Here is a 9,303-nt window from a genome sequence, read left to right on the forward strand (position 1 = left end):
GGTCCTGTGCCGCAGTGACCCCCTGTTTGGTTTCCTTTTTAAACAAGGATTTGAAGCACCATGATCCTATGGGCTTAAAGCTGTGCGTGCTCTCGTAAGGGATGCAGAGTTTTCACAGACACAGGGTAGCCACTCAGTCTGGGCTCCAGTAATTGGTCCGTGTTGATTAGCTTAATTAGAAATGCTGCTTCCTGCTTAATGATGGAAATCTCAGGGGTTTGCACCTTGGTACTCTAAGGGAAGAGAAACCCCACGTTGCCTTCCCTGTATTTCAGGAATGTGTTACCACCAAAGCTGCCTGCTCCTGCCACGACAGCTGCAGTCCTGCGTGCACTTGTGGAGGCAAATCTCTCCTCCAGGGCAGTAAATCCAATTAGGGACACCTGGTTCCCAGCTCTTTTCTTCTCCTGAAGTGGGCTCTGGTGGCAGAGCTAAAGGCAGAGCAGGAACCCCACAGCCTTGTGCTTTCCAGGAGTCACTTGGTGAGCGCTCTCTGCCTGCATGTGCAGGGAATAGGAGGTTGTTTGCCTGAGGAAGTTGTCTGTGGTACGGTCTCCCTTCGGTAGAAACCTCAGCTTTAAGGCTAAAAAAGAAGTGGGACTTGCTGGAGCAGGTCTGTCCTGCTCGCCAGGAGCCAGCCCAGGCCCTGCAGGGAGCTCAGCTTGGGTGGCAGTGGTACTGTGGACAGCCCCGGGTGGCGAGAGGAATCGCAGCTTGCTGTCCTTGGCTCGGGCTCCGAATTCACTCTCTGACAACAGTGAGGCTTCGCAGTGCTCCAGCCACAAGGAACACCTCCAGATTTCTCCCTTTCTGATTTTCAGGCAGGGGCATGTGGTAATCCACTTTAATTTCTGCATTTAATTTGCACCTCAAGGCTTTCCATCGCAGTTGTTTCCAGCCGATGCTTTTGTTATTTCAGTCACGTGCAAGTTATTAGTTTTGAATGGGTCAGAAATCTGACAGAAATGAAAATGCCTTTATTTGTGAGCATGGCGCACGCTATATGACACAAACCCTGCCTTTGATTACTTTTCCATAGCTGTCGCAGGGCTGCTTGGAAGCTCGCAGGATTAGAAGATGGCATCAGAACTCATTGAGATATAAATGACTTTAATATGCTTTGACACGCACCTCAGTAAATAAGGCTGGTGTGTTGCCAAGGTGATGCTCCGGTGTTGCTATGACTATATCAAATAGCCATGGTTACTTCTTCCTGGTCCCACTCGGAGGGGCCTATCTCCGAAATGTCCTTTTAATAGCTTGTGACACTAATAGAGCGATAGGGATTCTGGACGTGAATAGGATGCATGTGATCCACGCTGGGAGCTGTTGCCATTAACATATTCTGAAGGCTCTGCTGTGGGAGAAACTGCTCCGGACCCAGCCCTGCTCTGCCCACTGCTGACTGCTCTCCTGTTAGGATGGTGATCCGGTGTGATCCTGGCCGCGGTGATCCGGTGTGATCCTGGCCCTGGTGATCTGGTGTGATCCTGGCCCTGGCGATCCAGTCCTTCCTCTCCATCACACTCAGATGAGAGACATCTTGGCTTTTCATTTACCTATGCAACATAATTTGAAATCTGGTTTTGCAACAAGATGGTGGTTGTTTTTTTTTTTTTTTTTTTTTCTTTTTTTTCCCCAAGAGTTATAGGCATTCAGAGAAATAAGAGCAATTAGTCTGCATTTAAAGACACTTCTTCTCTTGCATTAGCAGACAGAAGTAGTAATTGGTAAAATATCCCCAGGAGCTGGAAGCTGGTGTAGCCTTGTTGACTTCAAAATGTGGTTTTATCTTGAGTTGTTTTGCAGGAACATTGCAGTTCTGGTGAAATGTGTGGTGGGAAAGCAGATGACACGATTGTCTTCTTTTCAGTTGTGCCTAACACATCTGAAGAACTTAATCACCTCATTCAATTTAGCCCTGTTATATTTTAATATTGATAGCATATTTATATGGTACACCAAAACACAGAGCTTGGGCATCATGATGGGAAGCTGTTCAATTACCACCTGCCTGCAATAAGCTGACAGTTCTGAGCTGAAATGCTCAAGAATGGCAATTTCCCAGGAAATTCTGATGCTCTGGCTCTTGATTGTGCTTTTGCAATCACTAGTTTTGAAACATTGGAATCTTCTGGAAGAAAAAACATCTTTTTTATTTTTTAACAGCTAGCCTCTCTAATCAGAGATCAGGACTTCTGCTCCCAAGCCTGCTGTTGCTTTGCTGTGTGAAGAGCTATTTATCACCTGGGCACAGTACTGTCCCATCGAAGAAACAGGTAAAAAAATTGATGCCATTCAGTGATGCCCTGAGACACAGTTAATTGACAGTAATAGTTATTTGTGACTGTGGTCGCAAAATGTTGAAGAACCTACTGGGGAAAGACAAGATTTGCCTCCTTCAGACAAGCTCTCTCCAGGCTCTTCATGGGGTGACCTTGTCTGACCGTGGTTTTGGTGGAAAACGCTCCCCTTTTCTTTTTCTTCAGTACTGAAGATTGCAGGAGTTCACAGCTAATTTTCTGCAGTGAAATGAGTGTCTTTCTGTTTTAGAATTGAGTCACTTAGTGAAATGTTTTCACAGGGGTGCATGAGCATGTGGATGACATGCATGTGTGTTTAAGCTCTTCCAGACAGTCCAGTAGTCCTGTGCCTCCATTTCTCATTCTTGAACCTGGGCAGCTCCCCCCAAAATACCCAGTTTTCTTGATGAGCTCTGGCCAGAAGCTCATTCTGGGATTTTTCCTCCTTGCTCACCTCTAGCTTAGGGTAAAAATGGCAGTCTTCAGCCTCCCAAATGCATGGGCTTTCTGCTATTGAATTTCCTCCCGTCTCTATTACTGCATTTTTCGAGGACATTTACTGCATTTCTAATTCCACCAAGCAGCAGTGGGGCTTGCTTTCTTGCTCTCCATGGGTCTGAAGTCCCCAGCGAGGGAAGCAGGTCTGAAATGCAGCTGGGTGAGATCAGCTGGATTTGGTACTGTCACAGTGATCTCTTTATCGCATAAATGATGGCACACACATGTTGGAATTGGGGCATGTGAATGTGTCGATGTTCCACAAAGCTGTGGCATAGAACTATGCAGAAATAAGCCAGTTTATGTCTGTAAAAGATTGAGTTTAAATTGATTCACTTCTATCACAATACTTCTTTCTTTTTTAAATGTAGACGAGCTTTTGTGTGTCTAACTGTCCCTGAACTCAAATGGCCAGAGGGATTGTGTTCAAATTATCCATTAAAAACAATCTCCTGGCAGAGACCAAGCATGAAAAATTCAGTCCAAAAGATGAAAGGTTCAGTAAATGTTAGGAGTTCATGGCAAGAGAGGATTTATAAGGGTTTGCAACCTATACTAGAGTTGCCATAAGCAATATACACCCTAGCAGATATAGGGCCAAAGCTCCCATCAACTTTAAAGGAAAATGGATTAAAGCTTTAAGCTGAAAGCCTCATGACTAATCATCCATGTGACTAACCCAAACTGTCACAGGATTCTTCAAGTGGCTCTTTTAGTTCAGAAATAGCTGCTGCTGAAAACTCATTGGGTTAATTCCTTAGCTCAGGTGGCAGAAATGGGAGGTTTGAACGGGAAAGGTCTGATACCCAATCCCCACTGAAAATCCAGACGAAGCAGCAATGCTTTTCCCCGGTCGTGGGGGTGAGCAGCACTATGGAAAGTCCTGTACATGATTTTAAGCTGTATCCTTACCAGAGATCCTTCTGGATGGCATAACCAGGGGTGGAGAGCTGCTTTGAGAAAGCCCTCCCACCATGAAAGAAAAAGAGGTTACAACAATTAATAAATGTTATTTATAAAGTACTTCCCACACCAAGAGCCTTTTGGGAGCAGCATGAACCATTAAAACGAAATCCAATTATAAAACCCAATCACAATTAAATTGTTCATATCCCTCCGTGGGAGCCCTGTCTCAATCAGTCACTCTGTCTCTCTCCTATGGCCATGCAGCAGAGGAGGTTCAACTCATTTGTTTGTGGCATCAACAAGAGAACCCTCATTAGCTGCGTATTATGGAGCTGTATGGGCGAAAGTATTGAGATTAATATGAAATAATTAGCTCTGATGAAAGTTATACCTCACTCAGAACAGCTGGGACTTGAATAGGATGCAACTGAGACTTGATTACTGTGTCATTACAGTATTAGTGCTGTGTACAGTCATTGTCATACAACTCCGAAATGCCTTTGATACGATTACATTTTAATTGAATACTAGCCATTCTAGGGCTTGATGGCACTGCAGCACTGGGGGGGGTAACTTCATTGTGTAATGACTTTTGTTTTGTCTTTATGAGTAGAGCAAACTCCTTAGCATTTAAAAACCAGTCCTCACGAGGGCATTTCCCTCCTGGGAGAGCTTTAAAATGCATACTGATGGTGTCTCCGCCCAAGTTTACTCCAGAAAATGGCAAAATCAGGACTGTGATAAATTCATACCCCTGAGGCCTTCATGCCTGTCACCAGACTGTGTGCTGTGGTCCCAAGGAGAGTCCTGGTGACAGGTAGGACAGGGAGGAGATCTGACTGTGGCCACACCAGAATCTAAGGCTGTCCCAAAGAGGGTCTCCATCAGCCTCAGTGAGAGGTTTCCCCCATCCCACAGACAGCAGAGGTGTGCATTCCCCAACCACACCTGTGTGACAGGCAGGGGACGTTTTGCTGTGCCATCCCCAGGTCGATTCTAAAGATATTTGCCTTCAGAATTACTCTTAGAAAAGGAGAATTCAAAGTCTTTAAAAGCAGATTTCTGTTTTACAACAGTTAATGTCAGGTTGTGTTAAAAATGTCCTAATTAGGAATTGCCCTTCTTAATATCTGACTGACCGAGGCCTGAAGGTTTAAGGTTAATGCAGAGCTACACACATTTCATCCCCAGGTGCTGTTTGGAGGACAGTGGTTAAGGTTATGTTCTCACTGGTGTCTGCAACTGTGCTGTGATTTGCATATAGAAGTCAAATTTAATTATTTAATTTAAAATTTTCTGTAGCATCTTTCTAGCACAATACACAAGGCATTTAAGGACTTGGGAGGGGAATGATTGTACCTAATTTAAAATGAAATCAGGAGAGATGGATGTGTTCAACGTGCCCTGGCACTGCAGAATTAACTCTCCAACACATATGCATCCAGTGCTAGGGTGGATGTGGATTTACAAGGATACATTAAGAAGTGATGAGCTGCCTTAAGAAATCAAGTGCAGATTTGCAGCTCCTGCCCTGTTGTTGGTCTGAAGCTGGGCTCTACCCATAGCTCTGGAGCTAAACACCCCCAGAACTCAGGAACTCTAAATTCCAGATGTGAGTTTGAATTTGGAAGCTGGCCCTGTGTAACAACTCAGTCTGAACTCCTGTTTCAGACCCCTCAATAAAACAGGGGTCGTGCTAGATGCACACAGAGATCCGAAGATTTATCCCAACTTGTTCTCTCAATGTGAGTCATCAGAAAGCATAACTGCCATGTAAAATTACATTGTTTTGTTCTTGGGGGAGCCAAGAATAGAGCTGCTCCTAGAAGTGTGGTTGGTCTCTTCCACAGAGAGAACAAAACATGACATTATCAACTCAATTTTATAGATCAAATAATTTAATTTGAGTTCAGATTAATCTTAAGCAGGCAAAGCTGCTTCTCCCACTGAGCTGAATAATGTAATCCAGCCACACTGCTGCTCTTCTGTTTCTTGTTTGCCCAGAACATGAGACCACGACCCCATTTTACAGGATGCATGCCTGGTCCCACAAGAATGACACATAAATGCACGTGTGCCCCATGGCACCCATAGGATGGGAAGACGTGCATCACAAGGCTCTGATATTAAATTATCTCGCTCCCTCAGCTGCAGGAAAACTGTTTTTAAATCCCTTTGTTTTGTGGGCTGGGAATCAGTTTCTGCTTTCTAGTCCGGTTTGTTTATTGTCTGCTTCATCCCCCGCACTATAAAATAACAATAAATGTTACCTTCCTCCTTCAAAAGCCAAAGCAATTCTCAGATGGTGCTGTATGCCAGGATTAGGTTGGTTTTTAATGTACCATTACTATTTTTGAAATTTGGTCAAAATAAATATAGAGATAACAACCTGGGAATGAACAATTGGGTTTCCTAGAGCCAAACACAAGTTATGAGTAAAATTTACTGCTTAGCTGAAACATTTCTGAATGCTAACGGTGTGACACAGGCAGAGGAGGCAGACCACGTGTGCTGGTTTATTAGCTTAAAAATGAATAGCTGGGCTTTCCATGCTCATCAAACATAGCCCAGAGGAAGCTCAACCTGTTAAGCTTTCCAAACATAACTCGACCAATAGCTGGGTGCAAACCCGCAGGACCTTTCCGTGCACAAAAACTCACCCCAAACTTTATATAGCTCACTCATCCCTGGATATATTGGCTTTGGTGAATTTACTGCAGACCCAGGAAATGATGCTTTATTTCACTGAAAAAAAAAATGAATATATATATATATACATAATAATTCTCTGGTGTACCAATAAAGAGTTACTTGATACGGTCAGCAGAGGGAATACTTGACTCAGCAATCATAAAGCAGTGAGGCCAAGAGGAGCAGGGGCTCTGGGAAGGGAGGCAGAGCCCCAGGCCTGAGGGATGCAGCTCCTGAGCTTCCCCCTGTGCCATGCAGTTGGGTGTGCTGGAGGCCCCCAGGCTCGCAGGAGGCAGGTTCGGAGGCTGTGCGCCATGCTGGCATGCAATTTCACAGATCTGCTCAAAAACTGGGTCTGAAAATCATCCACGGAGCTGTCTCCTCCCTCCTATGCAAAGCGAAGGATGCTCTCCCCTCTCCCCGGTGGCTAAGCCCACACCGCCTGGCTGAGCCGTGGTTGCAAGGAAACAGGCTCAAAGATTTGGAGGATTTTATTGAATTTATTTATTTTTTTCTATTTCTTTCAGCGTTTCCACATTCAGCCCCATTTAATGAACGCAAGTTTTGCAAGATCCAGCTTCAAAGGCAGACCACTGGCAAAGGAAGGGGAAGGGAATTGACTGATGTGGAAAATCGCACACTCTGGGCTTTTTGCACTGATTGAAAGGTGTTAACCCCTGCCTGGCCAGCAGCAGTGTCTGGGGGGGAGCAAAACACCCTGGTGTAATAGGGCAAGGTCTGGATGAGTCCAAATTGTTTTCTTGCAGAAAAATAGGATTTTGAAACATTCATCTCCCAGTCACTTTTTATGGATTGTTTCCATTTTTGTGAACAAAGGCAAACACGCTAAGAGGAAAATGGTTTTAACCGTTCAGCTTCACTTTGAATGTTTCAGAGAAAAAAAAGAAAAAGAAAAGAAACCTGAAGACATAACCCTGGAGGTTTCTTTTACTTAAAACTTTGGATTGCTCTATTTGGAGTCCAAAAGAGATTATGCAACAAAAATCAGCAGTTTGCACACAAGGAGAAAAGACACTCATGCTCAGCTCAGTTAGCACCCTTACTCATTAATCATTTTTTGCCACAGCATTTTAGGGAAACATATGCAATACTTCTCTTAGGATACGTGTGCAGCCATGAGCTGTTTAGCCTTGATCTAACTCAACAGATGCAGCCCCGTGCTCATCTCACTGTGCAAATTACACCTCTAGAAACGTTTTCAAAGTTTCTGTATCTTCAGCTCTGAGATTTCAGAGTGATGCTCATGGAAGTGAATTCTCATGAGACCAGATGCTGCAAAATTTATAATTGGAAATGCACAGAGCCGTCATGGCCTTCATATTGAGCTAAGCCCACAGAAAAGCTGCAAGCCTGTAGAAGTGATTGCAGAGTGATGCCTGGAGGCATCCCCTTCCCAAAGGTTATAGGAAGGGGGAGGCTGGAAACCAGCTCCTCAGCTAGAAAGCTGTCACCACAGGTGGAGAGATTTGAAGGGGACAAAAAATGTCCATCTACAGAGAGATGAAGACAGGCAGCTTAAGCACATGGGACTCACTTGGATAAGAATCATCCCCAGATTAAGAGGCTTTAATGTACATGCCTCTGTGCGAGCTGAGCCCCTGTCCTCCCATCAGAGTCAATAGAGATCTTGGGAGCAATTGAATTACTTAAGCAAAAGCACTTGTTTCTGTTGGGACATCCTGGGGGCACACAAGACATGCAGTGATCTGGAAAATGTAACAGGACCTTGGGGGACCAGTAATCCTCCGGCCGGGAGAGATCCCTTAGGGCAGTTAAGTGGCACCAGGCTCTGTACATGAGCAACCACATTGAGCTCGTCACCAGTAGCCCATGGGGATATAGAGAAATTTCTGCTCACCAAAGTGGACCTTGAGGCTTGGTCACCTTTGCTTTATTTGCGTCCTGAACATGTCCTTGTGAGCAGGACACAGGAGATCTAAGATTGAGAGTAGAGATGGACATGGACATGGGTTTGGACATGGCTTTGGAGATGGGCTCGGAGACACTGGGTCATCCGTTCCTCCCAGGGGCATCTGGCAGGGCGGCAGCAGCTGTAGAAGGGTTTGTGGATTTGCCAACATCACAGAGCAGTCCTAAAGACCTCGTGTCTCCTGGGCCTTGCCTGGAGACTGAGCTGCCTTGCTGCATCTTGCAGGTCAGATCACCAGCAGCGTGCAGTACCCTGGTGAATGTGCCGGTGCAATTGCTGGTTTAACTTCCTAGGAGTTACGCTTTCTCTCATGTTTCCTGCATGATGAAGCCACAATCACAGGACAGCTCCCCAGAGCATAGCACAGGAGGGTATTTAAGACCATCTCTGCTACAAGGTGCTGTCCCTTAGGTGAATCCCTGCCTTTGCCTGCCTTCTGGCTCCCGCCATACAGAGCAAAACATTTCTAACGCCGACCCCCTGGGACGCCACACTGAGTCACCAGCCCACCTGTGCGTTTACACAAGGCAGAGCCTTTTTAACAACAAGTAAGCATCACAAGGAGCAAAATATCCGTAGCACACCGGAGCAGCATTGCTTGCCTTGTGCTGCTCTGCCTGTAGATGTTGCTGTGGACTGCGCCTTGCTCCGGCCCATGCCCAGCTCCTGGTTAATAAGGTGTGCAAAGCTTGCAGGCTGTGGAAAACAAACTGCCTGTGTCCTTACAGAGGCTGCAGCTGTCCTAAATCAATGCTTGCTTTTTAAGGCTCTTTCTGATTTTCAGCAGCATAGCAGCCCTCCTTCTAGTGTTTCTGGAAAGCCCTAGGAGCATCTGTGGTCACTGGTTGCAGTGGGAAGTTTTTTTTACCCCTTTTCCTCATCTGAGGTTCTCTGTGTAGGATCCTAAATGTCCTCCAGAGAAAAACAAACATGCATCAGCCTAGGTGTCAGGGC

The 9,303-nt window shown here is 45.4% G+C and overlaps 1 long non-coding RNA gene across 1 annotated transcript; it reads left to right on the plus strand.

Moving 5' to 3' along the window:
- Positions 1 to 207: 207 nt before the first annotated feature.
- Positions 208 to 8,271, plus strand: LOC310885942. Its single transcript, XR_014575036.1, has 3 exons — positions 208 to 482; positions 2,170 to 2,279; positions 6,926 to 8,271. It is a non-coding gene; the product is annotated as an uncharacterized lncRNA (long non-coding RNA).
- The last annotated feature ends 1,032 nt before the right edge of the window (positions 8,272 to 9,303 follow it).

The sequence above is a fragment of the Anser anser genome (genome assembly GCF_964211835.1).
Source record: "Anser anser genome assembly, chromosome: 24".
Lineage (NCBI taxonomy): Eukaryota > Metazoa > Chordata > Aves > Anseriformes > Anatidae > Anser > Anser anser.